At 40.2% G+C, this 13,087-nt stretch overlaps 1 protein-coding gene across 3 annotated transcripts in view; it reads right to left on the reverse strand.

Moving 5' to 3' along the window:
- The window catches only part of LOC136864358 (uncharacterized), a 333,471-nt gene that overhangs the window by 88,238 nt on the left and 232,146 nt on the right, over window positions 1-13,087 (reverse strand). The gene's annotated exons all lie outside the window — the stretch shown is intronic.

The following is a 13,087-nucleotide window of genomic DNA, read 5'->3' on the forward strand; positions in this document are numbered from 1 at the left end:
CTGGCCTCTTGGCAGGTTCAATCCTGGCTCAGTCCGGTGGTTTTTGAAGGTGCTCAAATAAGTCAGCCTCTTGTCGGTAGATTTACTGGCATGTAAAATAACTCCTGCGGGACTAAATTCCGGCACCTCAGCGTCTCCAAAACCTATACAAGTAGTTAGTGGGACGTAGAGCAAATAACATTATTATGATTATTGTATACCAGGTTTGGAGAGGCTTTTTTAGATCCCAACCGGGTCATAAATCTTTGTTCCAGAATAAACTACAGAACCAGCTGAATGATGAAAACTGCTCAAGATGATGATGAATAAACCATTAATTACATTACTGTGTCTTCATATTATGTACTTTCTAGAAAATTTTAGGGGCTATTCATTTTTTTTTTTTTTTTTTTTTTTTGTCGTTGGGATGAAAAAATGCTTTCAGGGAAAGATAATTCAGTAAACTGTATTTAGGGAAATGTCCATTTGGGAGAATGGCTTCAGGAGTTTGCCCAAGAATCCTATTTCATATTCCCATGGTATTCTACATTAGACTAGTAATTCCTGGCTTTTGAGAAATTTCATTTTTACTAATGTCTCAGTTAACTTGACATCTAATAAAGTTTTCTTCTACTGCTTTTCCCCACACCTGTAGGGTCACGGGTGCGAACTGTGTTGAATATGAATATGTAAATCTGGCACTGTGTTACGGAGGGATGTAATCACTACTGCGTATCTCTGTGGTGGCTGGTAGTGTGGTGTGTTGTTTTACAATTGGCTTTACATTGCAGCAACACAGATAGGCCTTATAGTGATGATGGGATAGGAAAGGGCTAGGAGTGGGAAGGAGGTGGCTGTGGCCTTAATTAAGGTACATCCCCAGCATTTGCCTAGTGTGAAAATGGGAAACCATGGAAAACCATCTTCAGGGCTGCCGACAGTGGAGTTTGAACCCACTATCTCTCAGATGCAAGCTTACAGCTGTGCGATCCTAATCCTAATCACAAGGGCCAACTCGCCTGGTACGGGAAGTGTTAGGACAAACGCAAATACCCAGTCCCCGAGCCAGAAGAATTAATCAGACAAGATTAAAATCACCGACCTGGCTGGGAACCGGATCTGGGACCCTCTGAACCGAAGGCCTCAATGCTGACCATTCAGCCAAGGGGTCTGAAAATGAAGTTTCCTTCTGATGTATTTTACAGTGATGTTATTTTGTGTATACCACTGTTATTTAAATTCTAACATATTCATAGCCATGAACACCACCATACAGTTGAGGACTCTGAATAACTGCACATGTTAACATGCAACGGCTATGGAGCCAAGCTCTCCATCCAGGAGAAAACAATAAGAAAGAGAAATTTAGCATAGAGGATAGGAAGAGGGAGGTAGAACAGGGTCATGTTAGGGAGAGAGGGAGGAGGAAGTAGGTTCTGTAGCCATCAGGGAAGTTAAGAGAGATCGGGAGAGGAGGGGATTTTAATGTTTTTATTGTCCCACCGACTAATTTTATGATTTTCGGAAATGCCGAGATGCCAGAATTTAGTCCTGCAGGAGTTCTTTTACGTGACTGTCATACCTGCCAACTTTATAAAACCAAAATGATGATGATGCTTGTTGTTTTAAGGGGCCTAACATCTAGGTCATTGGCCCATGGTGGTACGAAATGAAATGACAAATTAGAAGTTTTAAATCATCCACTGACCAAAATAAAAAATGGCATGAAGAATGAATGGATGGATATGAATCTAAAACAATCAGTGGATCCTATCCAAAAACTGTACGTGTCTGTTATGTTGGGTATTCAGCCCGAAGGCTGGTTTGATCCTCTACAGCTCCACCAACAGCTGTCATAGATAGACTAGGTGTCACTGAAGAGGCATACTAGGGAAGTGAGGAGTGAGGTAGTTTCCCGTTGCTTTCCTCACTGAGCCAGAAGTTGCTATTGCATATCAGTCTGCCAAGCCCACTGAAATGCATGCACCAACCGACCCTATGAGCGATATTTTCACACCATTCATAACAGGGACTGGCTCCATAAGGAATGGCATTACTGGCAATGCTCATACCTCGGTCACTTCCATATTGTCAAAGCCAAGGATGAGATTGAGACAGGTCAATGAAAGTAACAAATTTATTCTAGCGCATACCAGAAGACATAGTGCACTGTAAACACTACATCCCACCAGCAACTACCATAAAAAATAGTATTACTGACGAAGAGACCACTTCTAAAGCACAATCCTGAATCGAGGATTCTTGTTGTCTAAAGGGGTCCAAAATACAGGTCAACGGCCCCGCACAATGGTACTTATCGCTAGTAAAGGAGAACCATGGTATTTGTCTTGTTGGGGTACTAATCAAAAGTAGTGTGGACTCACAGTGTTCCACACATGATGGTACTACTCACAAGTAGTGGACGTCGTACACGTAACGCAGACCTATTGTGTTTCTCACATAATGGCGCCACACATAGGCAACGCAAACCGATGGGTGTTCCTCACCTAGGTGTACTAATCACGGGCGCCGGTATTCCCGTGGTGTTCCTCACATAGTGGGTACTAAGCACAGGCAACGCAGACCTACGGTGCCGCTCATATAGTGGCACTAATCACAGACAACGAACAGACCCGTGGTGTTGCTCACAAGGGTAAGACTCACGGGTACTGGAAACCCATAGTGAACCACTCTCTGCTGTTACTAATCACAAACCTATTTCGTACCTAATATAGTGGTACTACTCGCAAGTACAGGCAACCCATGGTGTTCCCCGCATGAAGGTACTAATCAAAAGTAGTTTCATGGTTCTAATACAATCATCCCTTGGTCGCCCCTTTTAGTCGCCTCTAACGACAAGCAGGGGATACCGTGGGTGCATTCTTTGTCTGCATCCCCCACCCACAGGGGGTAGACAGAGGAAAAGGAAGAAATAAGAAGGGATCCGTCACTTCGAAAAATGAAGTAACGGACGAAGAAAGGCAAGGGCCATGAAGGGCGTGAAAATGAAAGACTCCCTAGGCCTCGAATGCTCTAATACGGCTGGGATCGGAAAAGAACAAGAGTTGACCAAGGGAGGTCAGACAGGATATATGAAAGTTAGGAGCCTGGCACAAGTGGAAGCAATGCCAGATCTCAGCTAAGGGCCCCATGGTCACCAGCCCACGCTCCCAAGTTGAGAGCCCCTTGGGCCCCTTTTAGTCGCCTCTTATGGTAGGCAGGGGATACCATGGGTGTATTCTTCATCTGCGTCCCCCACCCACAGGGGGACAAAACCAAAAATCAAGAGATTTTAATATGAAAATCAGGGAAAAATCAGGAGAAATCAAATTGGTCAAAACTGCTTATTCTACATGTCTTGTGTAATACAGGAGTACTATGGCAGTATGTATACATACATGTGGGGATGGAGGCATTTCCATCTACCACCCCTAAATTTAATGAAAATAAATATTAAATATTAATAATAATAATAATAATAATAATAATAATAATAATAATAATAATAATAATATAACGCTTATTGTCTCAAAACCCGACTGTTGCTATACGAGGCTACAAGGCAAAAAATTGCACATCCCTATTCCCTCACAGGAAGTATGTGAGCGAGATGATCGGTTTCTGATAAACCTTCCGAAAACTTATGCTCCACATGTATGAATCAATGAAGCACTCAGATGTCATTACTTAGCAAATGCATAGATTAATATACTGCACCACATTCCCGCGTGATCATGTGAAACGCAATGCTATTTTTATCAAGTAATAAATTAAAATTTGCCAGAATTGTCTTCAACTGGCTCCTAAAATCTGTAGAAAATTCACTGGCCGCTATCTCTGAAATGACACTAAATTGAGATTGACAATTGATATACGTGTCGCGATATACAGGTTTCAATACACATCGCACATTCGCAAGCATTTCTCATATTAATAAACCTCGATATTTCATTTGAAAGAAACCAATGAGCGAAGGACTTCTGGCCACTGGCGTACAAAGCTGAAATGGTGGGATTTGAAAACAAATGTTTAAAGTTAACCAAAAAATAAGCTAAAATTGGGGGAAATAATAGATTAATCAGAAGGCGTGAAAAACTGTCTAAAATCGGGAGTCTCCCGCCTAAATCGGGAAAGTTGGCAGGTATGTTGACGGTACATCTACCCACAAAAGGCCGATGTATTTGAGCACCTCCAAATACCATCGGACTAAGCCAGGATCGAACCTGCCAAGTTGGGATCAGAAGAAGAGCACCTCAACCGTCAGAGCAACTCTGCCTGGCAGGAGGGGATTGAACGAGGAGGATGGGGTTATGTCTCTGGTCAAGGATGACTCTATAGTTAGGCATGTGGGAAAACTGTGTGGAGGAAAGGAACCAGGGTAGTGTTATCCAGGAATAAGGTTAAGGAGAAGACTGTAATTTTCCATGTTGGTACCAGCAACGTAAGGGAAGAAGGAACACAGCTGGGGATGTATGGGATTTGGTTATGACAAAGCAGGAGAAGTTTAAAGGAGCAGAGACTTATCAGTGGGATACTGTGTAGAAGGGATAATGACTGGAGGGTGATCAGGGATTGAAATGAGACTATGGAGTGGGTGTATGGAGAAATGGGAGTGAGTGCTGTACATCCTAATGGGAGGGTAGAAAATAGGGATCTATGCTCAAATGGTTTTCACTTAAACAACAATGGTATGTGTTAGTTATGGGGTTTGCCTAAAAGAGTTATAGAGAGGTACATCTAGCGAAATGGCTGGACTAAGGACCAGTGATGAGATTACATGAAGATAGAAGCCCAGTGAGGATGACAAAGTTGTTAATGGAAAACTGTAAAGTATTGTAAAGAAAGGAATAGAATGAAGTAATTTAACAGATATAATCATAGGAGTCGAATGAAGGATAAGAAGTGATATTATGGATACAGAAATATTCACACGGAACTGGAGTGTTTATCAGAGACAGGATGGGACTGATAGGATGGGGAGTATTCATACTAGTGAAAGAGGAACTTGTAAGCAACGAAAAAGCTAAGTACGAGAAACATGAAATTCTAGGTGTAAGGCTTATCTCTGAAGATAATAGGCAACTTAATATTTTTTAGGGTGTGCAGACCTGGATAGGGTAGTGCTGACGCTGATGCAGAATTAATTTATAAGATAATGAATGAACTATAAATATTCTAGACGTGGTGCTGATGAAACTAGGTGAGTGAGCTCTATAAGGAAACAGAGGTGACAGATGGTGTGATCACAAAGCTTGTTTATGAATAAACAAAAGTTGCTTTTTCACTCAAGTTTAGAAAGGGAGATCTTAAAAGCCCTACTGATGAATCTATAATACCATACACGAACTTGGATCCCCTGATTCTGAATTGAAACCCCCTCCCCTCAGAAAATAGCAAGCAATATGGAGGTTGAAGACACGCCCCCTTCCCCTACCTAGGTGCACTAGCAAATATGTTCCACATCACACACAACAGTATAACACCAGGCAGAGAACTGAAGCAACGAATGGGAGAGTACTCCCGAGAAATGTGAGGAAAGAGTGATACTTCCAATATTACGGTAAGTCTACAAAGATCTAAACCCAGTTTAAAAAAAAAAATTATCACAGCCTAAATTATGCACTTACGTTCCTATTCTCGTTTTTCCAGTTGCAGATCTAGTTGCAAACCACTAACTGCCTAAAAAGCACAATCAAATGCAACACATCACATACTCTTTCTCTAATGAAGTGTCAAATTTCACTGCAAACATCACCAGTTTTCTTCATATGTATATTACTCAGAATCTCTTAAACAAGACACGAAGCTACAAGAAGGCTGGAATAGTTTGATTTTTTTCTCAGTAGATCTGAGATCGTACGTTAACATGAGTACTACATTAAAAAAAAAAAAATTGGATAAGTTATCACAAGTGTTTCTGGCAATAAGATTTTAATCTTAAGACTAGTTATAGTTAATTTCATACCCCCCCCCCCCCCCCCCCCCACAATCTCCTTCAAGGCTTAACGAAGTCGAAGATTCTGTGGTGTTGTGAATGTTTTAAGATTAATATGAGAAGAGTATGTTTTTATACCCTTTAATACATACATACATACATACATACATACATACATACATACATACATACATACATAATCATTATAGACTGTTATGCCTTTCAGCGTTCAGTCTGCAAGCCTCTGAGAATTTACTAAATGTCGCCACAATCCTCGATTTGCAACTAGTGTTGTGGCATAATTTAGTTCTATACCTATTATCTTTGAATCGTTAGAAACCGAGTCTAACCATCGTCGTCTTGGTCTCCCTCTACTTCTCTTACCCTCCATAGCAGAGTCCATTATTCTCCTAGGTAACCTATCCGCCTCCATTCGCCTCACATGACTCCACCACCGAAGCCGGTTTATGTGTACAGCTTCATCCATCGAGTTCATTCCTAAATTAGCCTTTATCTCCTCATTCTGAGTGCTATCCTGCCATTGTTCCCACCTGTTTGTACCAACAATCATTCTGAAAACTGACCGATGTAAAGATAGTTTCGTCTGGGAGCTGACTTCCTTCTTACAGAATACTGCTAATCGCAACTGCGAGCTCACTGCATTAGCTTTACTACACCTTGATTCAATCTCACTTACTATATTACCATCCTGGGAGAACACACAACATAAATACTTCAAACTATCGACCTGTTCTAGCTTTGTATCACCAATCTGACATTCAATTCTGTTGAATTTCTTACCTACTGACATCAATTTAGTCTTCGAGAGGCTAATTTTCATACCATACTCATTGCACCTATTTTTAAGTTACAAGATATTAGACTGCAGGATTTCGGCACAATCTGCCATTAAGACCAAGTCGTCAGCATAGGCCAGACTGCTTACTACATTTCCACCTAATTGAATCCCTCCCTGCCATTTTATACCTTTCAGCAGATGATCCATGTAAACTACGAACAGCAAAGGTGAAAGATTGCAGCCTTGTCTAACCCCTGTAAGTACCCTGAACCAAAAACTCATTCAACCATCAATTCTCACTGAAGCCCAATTGTCAACATAAATGCCTATGATTGATTTTAATAATCTACCTTTAATTCCATAGTCCCCCAGTATAGTGAACATCTTTTCCCTCGGTACCCTGTCAAATGCTTTCTCTAGATCTACGAAACATAAACACAACTGCCTATTCCTCTCGTAGCATTTTTCAATCACCTGGCGCATACTGAAAATCTGATCCTTACAGCCTCTCTGTGGTCTGAAATCACACTGGTTTTCATCCAACTTCCTCTCAACGACTGATCGCACCCTCCCTTCCAAGATGCCAGTGAATACTTTACCTGGTAAACTAATCAATGAGATACCTCGATAGTTGTTGCAATCCTTCCTGTTCCCTTGCTTATAGATAGGTGCAATTACTGTTTTTGTCCAATCTGAAGGTACCTTACCAACACCCCACGCTACTACTCTTTGAAGCCATTTCATCCCTGCCTTCCCACTATACTTCACCATTTCAGGTCTAATTTTATCTATTCCTGCTGCCTTATGACAATAGAGTTTTATTACCATCCTTTCCACTTCCTCAAGCATAATTTCACTAACATTATTTTCCTCCTCCCCATGAGCTTGGCTGTTTGCAACACCACCTGGATGATTTTATTTTACATTGAGATGTTCAAAATATTCCCTCCACCTTTCTAGTGATTCCCTGGGATCTATTATAAGTTCACCTGAATTACTCAAAACACTGTTCATTTCCTTTTTCCCCCCCTTCCTAAGATTCTTTACTACTGTCCAGAAAGGTTTCCCTGCTGCTTGACCTAGCCTTTCCAGGTTATTACAAAAATCTTCCCACGACTTCTTTTTGGATTCAACAACTATTTGTTTTGCTCTGTTTCTTTCATCTACGTACAAATCCCTGTCTGCCATGGCTCTTGTTTGGACCCATTTCTGATAAGCCTTCTTTTTACGTTTACAGGCTGCTCTCACTTCATCATTCCACCAAGATGTTCGCCTTTTCCCATCTTTACACACAGTTGTTCCTAGGCATTCCCTTGTTGTTTCTACTACAGCATGCCTGTATGCCACCCATTCACTTTCTATATCCTTAACCTCCTTACTGTCTACTGTTCGAAACTTCTCACTGATCACATCCATGTACTTCTGTCTAATTTCCTCGTCCTGGAGATTTTCTACCCTTATTCGTTTGCAGACAGATATCACTTTCTCTACCCTAGGTCTAGAGATACTTAGTTCACTACAGATCAGATAGTGGTCTGCATCATCGAAAAATCCGCAAAAAACTCGTACATTCCTAACAGATTTCCTGAATTCGAAGTCAGTTAAGATATAGACAATTATGGATCTGCTACCCCTAGCCTCCCATGTGTATCGGTGAATAGCCTTATGCTTGAAGAATGTATTCATAACAGCTAAACCCATACTAGCACAGAAGTCCAGCAAACGCTTCCCATTCCCATTAGCTTCCATATCTTCCCCACATTTACCAATCGCCCTTTCTTATCCTTCAGTTCTATTCCCAACTCTCGCATTGAAATCGCCCATTAGCACTATTCTATTCTTGCTGTTGACCCTGACCACAATGTCACTCAATGCTTCATAAAACTTGTCAACTTCATCCTCATCTGCACCCTCACATGGTGAATACACGGAGACAATTCTAGTCCTAATTCCTCCAACTGACAAATCTACCCACATCATTCGCTCATTTACGTACCTAACAGAAACTATGTTGCGTGAAATGGTATTCCTGATAAAGAGCCCTACCCCAGACCCTGCCCTTCCCTTTCTAACACCCGACAAGTACACTTTATAATCTCCTATCTCTTCCTCATTATCTCCCCTTACCCGAATATCACTTACTTCTAGCACATCCAGATGCATCCTCTTCGCTTACTCAGCCAGTTCAACTTTCTTTCTTCCATAAGCCCCATTAATATTGATAGCTCCCCATCAAATTCCATTTCGTTCGCCAAGTTGTTTCCAAGGAGTCCCTCGCCTGTCAAATGGGAGTGGGACTCCATTACTCCCATAGGTCCGAGGCTTGCTTAAAATGTTCTGAGCTCGGTAAATGCATGAAGCAGGATGCTACCCTACTTGCACCTAGTCCAAGTGAGGATCTCTCCTGTAACGGGTTATGGACCACCGGTGAATTGTATAGTCCTAGCCGCCTGAGCACAAGGTGGGCCATGACTCAGAATATGTCCGAGATGCCCACTCCCATTCCATAGCAACTGGTATCCCGACTCTCAGGACCACTTACTAGGCCACTCAGCCGTTGCCCATGGTTCACGAACTAGGACATGACTACAGTAACCTACAAACATGAACCCTTTAATTATGTCTCTAAATGAAACATGTACTACTGAACTGTAAATTTACCCAAGGCAAAAAAATATATTGTATCTATTAGGTGGAACTGGTTTACTTCACTTAGTTATTGTCTTGTCAAAATATTAGGCTTTTCCAAAATGTGTTAAGTTTGGTGTTTGGATTTTTTCTTTTGTCAAAATGAATATGTAAATTTTCTAGCATGTCAACCATTGGTCCCTTATCAGCTAACTGAACGATCTCTAGATCTCTATTTAAAGAAGTAAATTTTGTTTCAAGAAGTAAATTACATTTTGTAATGATAACAAATAAAAATTACTAAAACAGTATTCATTTTAAGTAATTTGATTACCTTTACTCAACCGCTTCCCAACTTCTATTTATGGCTACTCACCTATACATATATTACATTTTCAAGCCTACTGTGCTCAGGTATGTCACAGCTGATGACATTTTAATGCACCGTTGAAGACTATCACCACCTCTCCTCCCTTTCAATTCCCCCTCCAAGTCCATTTTTCAGAAAGGGTTATATCAAAGAAACTGCATTCTTCAAGGTTGATAATACACTCAGGACGATGGCAATACAGTATCCAATTCCATTTCCAGTTACTACTATAAATGGGTGCAAATTTTTTTAATGATCTTATGTTAACATGAAAATATGTAAATTGTTTATTACATAGCCTCTTTCTTTTTTTTGTGCTATTGTTCTTATGTTGGACAGACTCCGACAGGTCTTATGACTATGATCAACAGTGTGGCTCGAGCCCACCATCTCCTGAATGTAAGCTCACAGCTATGTGACCTGAACCATGCAGCCAACTAGCTTGGTGCCTATCATATGCAATAACTGTTTAATATAAATTACAGATTAAATTACTAACATTTTCCCAGGCGATTTAAGTCTATCAGTTGGTTATACAGGTATACATTTTTTTTTTTGATAGTGGCTTTATGCAGCACCAAAACAGATAGGTCTTATGGTGACAATGGGATAGGAAAGGCCTAGGAGTTGGAAGGAAGTGGCTGTGGCCTTAATTAAGGTACAGCCCCAGCTATAGGTATACAAGTGGCATGTAAGTCCTAATTTGTGCAGTCAGCTTATTCAGGCTACTTTCAGGAGTGACTTTGTTTTAACTACTACATTTATCATATATTTTTATCAAGTTGCTTTACATTGCACCAACACAGATAGCTCTTATTTATGGCAACAATGGGATAGGAAAGGGCTCAGAGTGGAACGTAAGCGGCTGTGGGCTTAAGGTACAGCCTGATGTGAAAATAGGAAACCACGGAAAACCATCTTCAGGACTGCCGACAGTGGGGTTTGAACCCACTATCTTCTTAATGCAAGCTCACAGCTGCTATCCACCCCTATCTGAATGGCCAACTCACTCGGTAACTACTATATTTGAGAATATGTTTCTCTTAACTAAAATTCTTCCTCTTCGAACCATACCATTCCATACCCAGCCTCCTTTGCTGCCTGCTTGGCTTGTTGCAGGAGGGGTTTCCATTGGTGAAGTGCTCAACTACTGCTATATATTGAAGGGTTGGAGTGCCAGATCCATAACAGATTTGAATTCAGGAGATCTGTAATGAATGTATAGGTAACGTGGAGATTTTTCAATGATGCTGACCAATATCTGATCTGCAGTGAATAAACCTAGGATAGAGAAAGTGAAGTAGGTCCACAGAGAGATAAGTTAAAAAGTACATGGATATAATCAGCGAAAAGTTCCATAGAAAACACGCAGAAAGCAAGTTAAGGATATGGAAAGAGAACTGATGATCTACAGGCTGCAGTAGAAATGTTTAGGGAAATATCTTGTAAAAACCGTGTAAACAGGAGGGGGGAGAAAAATAAAGAAACCTTGCATCTTGGTGGAAAGATACATCTGGAAAGTTTATACATGTAAAAAGAAGGTATACATACGAAATGGCTACAAACAAGAACTGATATAGACATGGAACAGTATGTACAGGAAAGAAAGAGTCCCAAATAAATAAGCAAACTGTATTGACAGTAAGTTAGCTTACAAAACCCTTAAAATTTAGATCTAGGTACAGTTAAAATGCACTGGAGCACCTTATGTAAATTAGCACAGAGACATGCACCATTACTTTTGTTCAATTATGATAATTTGAGATGACACGCAGAAAGTGAGAAATTTATGATAACCTGAATGGCCGCATGTGATCTGGAGGATCGAATAGCAATTTTGAATGTTCAAAGACCGAGCAGGTTCTGTCTTCAAGCAAGCAAAAGCCATTTTTACTGGGGGGGTTCCGATTTTGTCTGTAACACTGCCAAATTTCATATATAACGTGAGAAGGTGAAGTTACATCTCTATAACTCTCCTTTGGTGTTAGTGAAGGGAATATTGACAGGCAAAATGTATAATCAGAATAATGTTCCAACTATCCTACCACAGAAGAGTGACTAGTTTCAACAGCAGACACTCAAGATTCAAGATGTAGAAGAACATCCCTCGCTGGCAAGATCTCCAGACTTCTCTCCAGAACAGACTCATTTGACATGGTGTATGAACATCGGTTTGTTGTAACTACCAATAACTCTGAGAAAATTGCATCAACAGGTGAAACAATGTGAATTGTAGTCTGATATCCTCATTTGTATAATCTGGAAGTGGACAAATTAGGCAGTTTATTATAACACAAGGGAAGTTTTCCCAACGAGAAATTCTATACAACATGGACGGTGAAGTTGGCACATGCAATTCAAATGCTTTCATTGGTAATTTACCTAGAACTCTTCGTACATATGGAAGGACAGTCTAAGAAATAGTTGTCCAGCTCCTTGATTCCATGGTCAATATTGCAGAGGGTCCCAGATCCGATTCCCAGTTGGATCAAGGATTTTAGCCTCATTTGGTTAATTCTTCTGTCTTAGGGACTGGGAATTTGTATTCGTCTTGATATGCACTTCTTCCTATATTCTCATACTACCAACCACCATGTAAACATGCAAAAGGGAATACATTTCTCCATACTGGGTTGGCGTCTGGCCAGAAAAATGAACCATGACTATATGTGCAACAAACAGTTTGCACAACCACCACCACCACGGTGAAGAAGAACAAGAATAATAATAATAAGAAATTGTTGGCAGAAGACATCTTCCGCCTGGAAAAATTCCCTTGAAATCAAGATGGCAAATATTATCTCAAACTTAAGCCTCTAAAATTCAGCAATGAACTTGAATCTCTTGACCATCAGCCTATATAATTGTTACAACAAACCTTTCAATACTCTCACCATGTTTAACTGTTCCTCGATGCTGGGATGTCAATTCTTTCTTAACACATCTTGTTTGTCACAATATTCATGATTATCTTAGCTAGCAAGGTAAAAATGTATGACAGGCTGTGCCAACAATTTACATACTCTTGCCTTTTGCCTACAAGATTGTTCTCAGCAAACATCTTATAACCAAGTAACTATAAGAACTGTGGGACTTAAGAAGTCTAATGTTAAAGATTTGATAGAACTTAAAACAGAAAAGTCAATGCTTTTATTTTTAATCAGCAACTCAGCATTCCCCAGATATTTATGAAAAGTATGATTTTACTTATCAGTAAAATATGTAATATCTACTTGATCATAAAAATTACTAAAAAACCCCTGCAGCATTGCATCATAATTCTGACAATTCTTTCCATAGTTTTCTGGAAAAAACTAAAATGAAGGGGTTCAAGTACAGAGATCCAAAATTGTTGCTGTTGTATTATCAAAAATGA

The sequence above is a fragment of the Anabrus simplex genome, chromosome 2 (assembly GCF_040414725.1).
Source record: "Anabrus simplex isolate iqAnaSimp1 chromosome 2, ASM4041472v1, whole genome shotgun sequence".
Taxonomy (NCBI): Eukaryota; Metazoa; Arthropoda; class Insecta; order Orthoptera; family Tettigoniidae; genus Anabrus; species Anabrus simplex.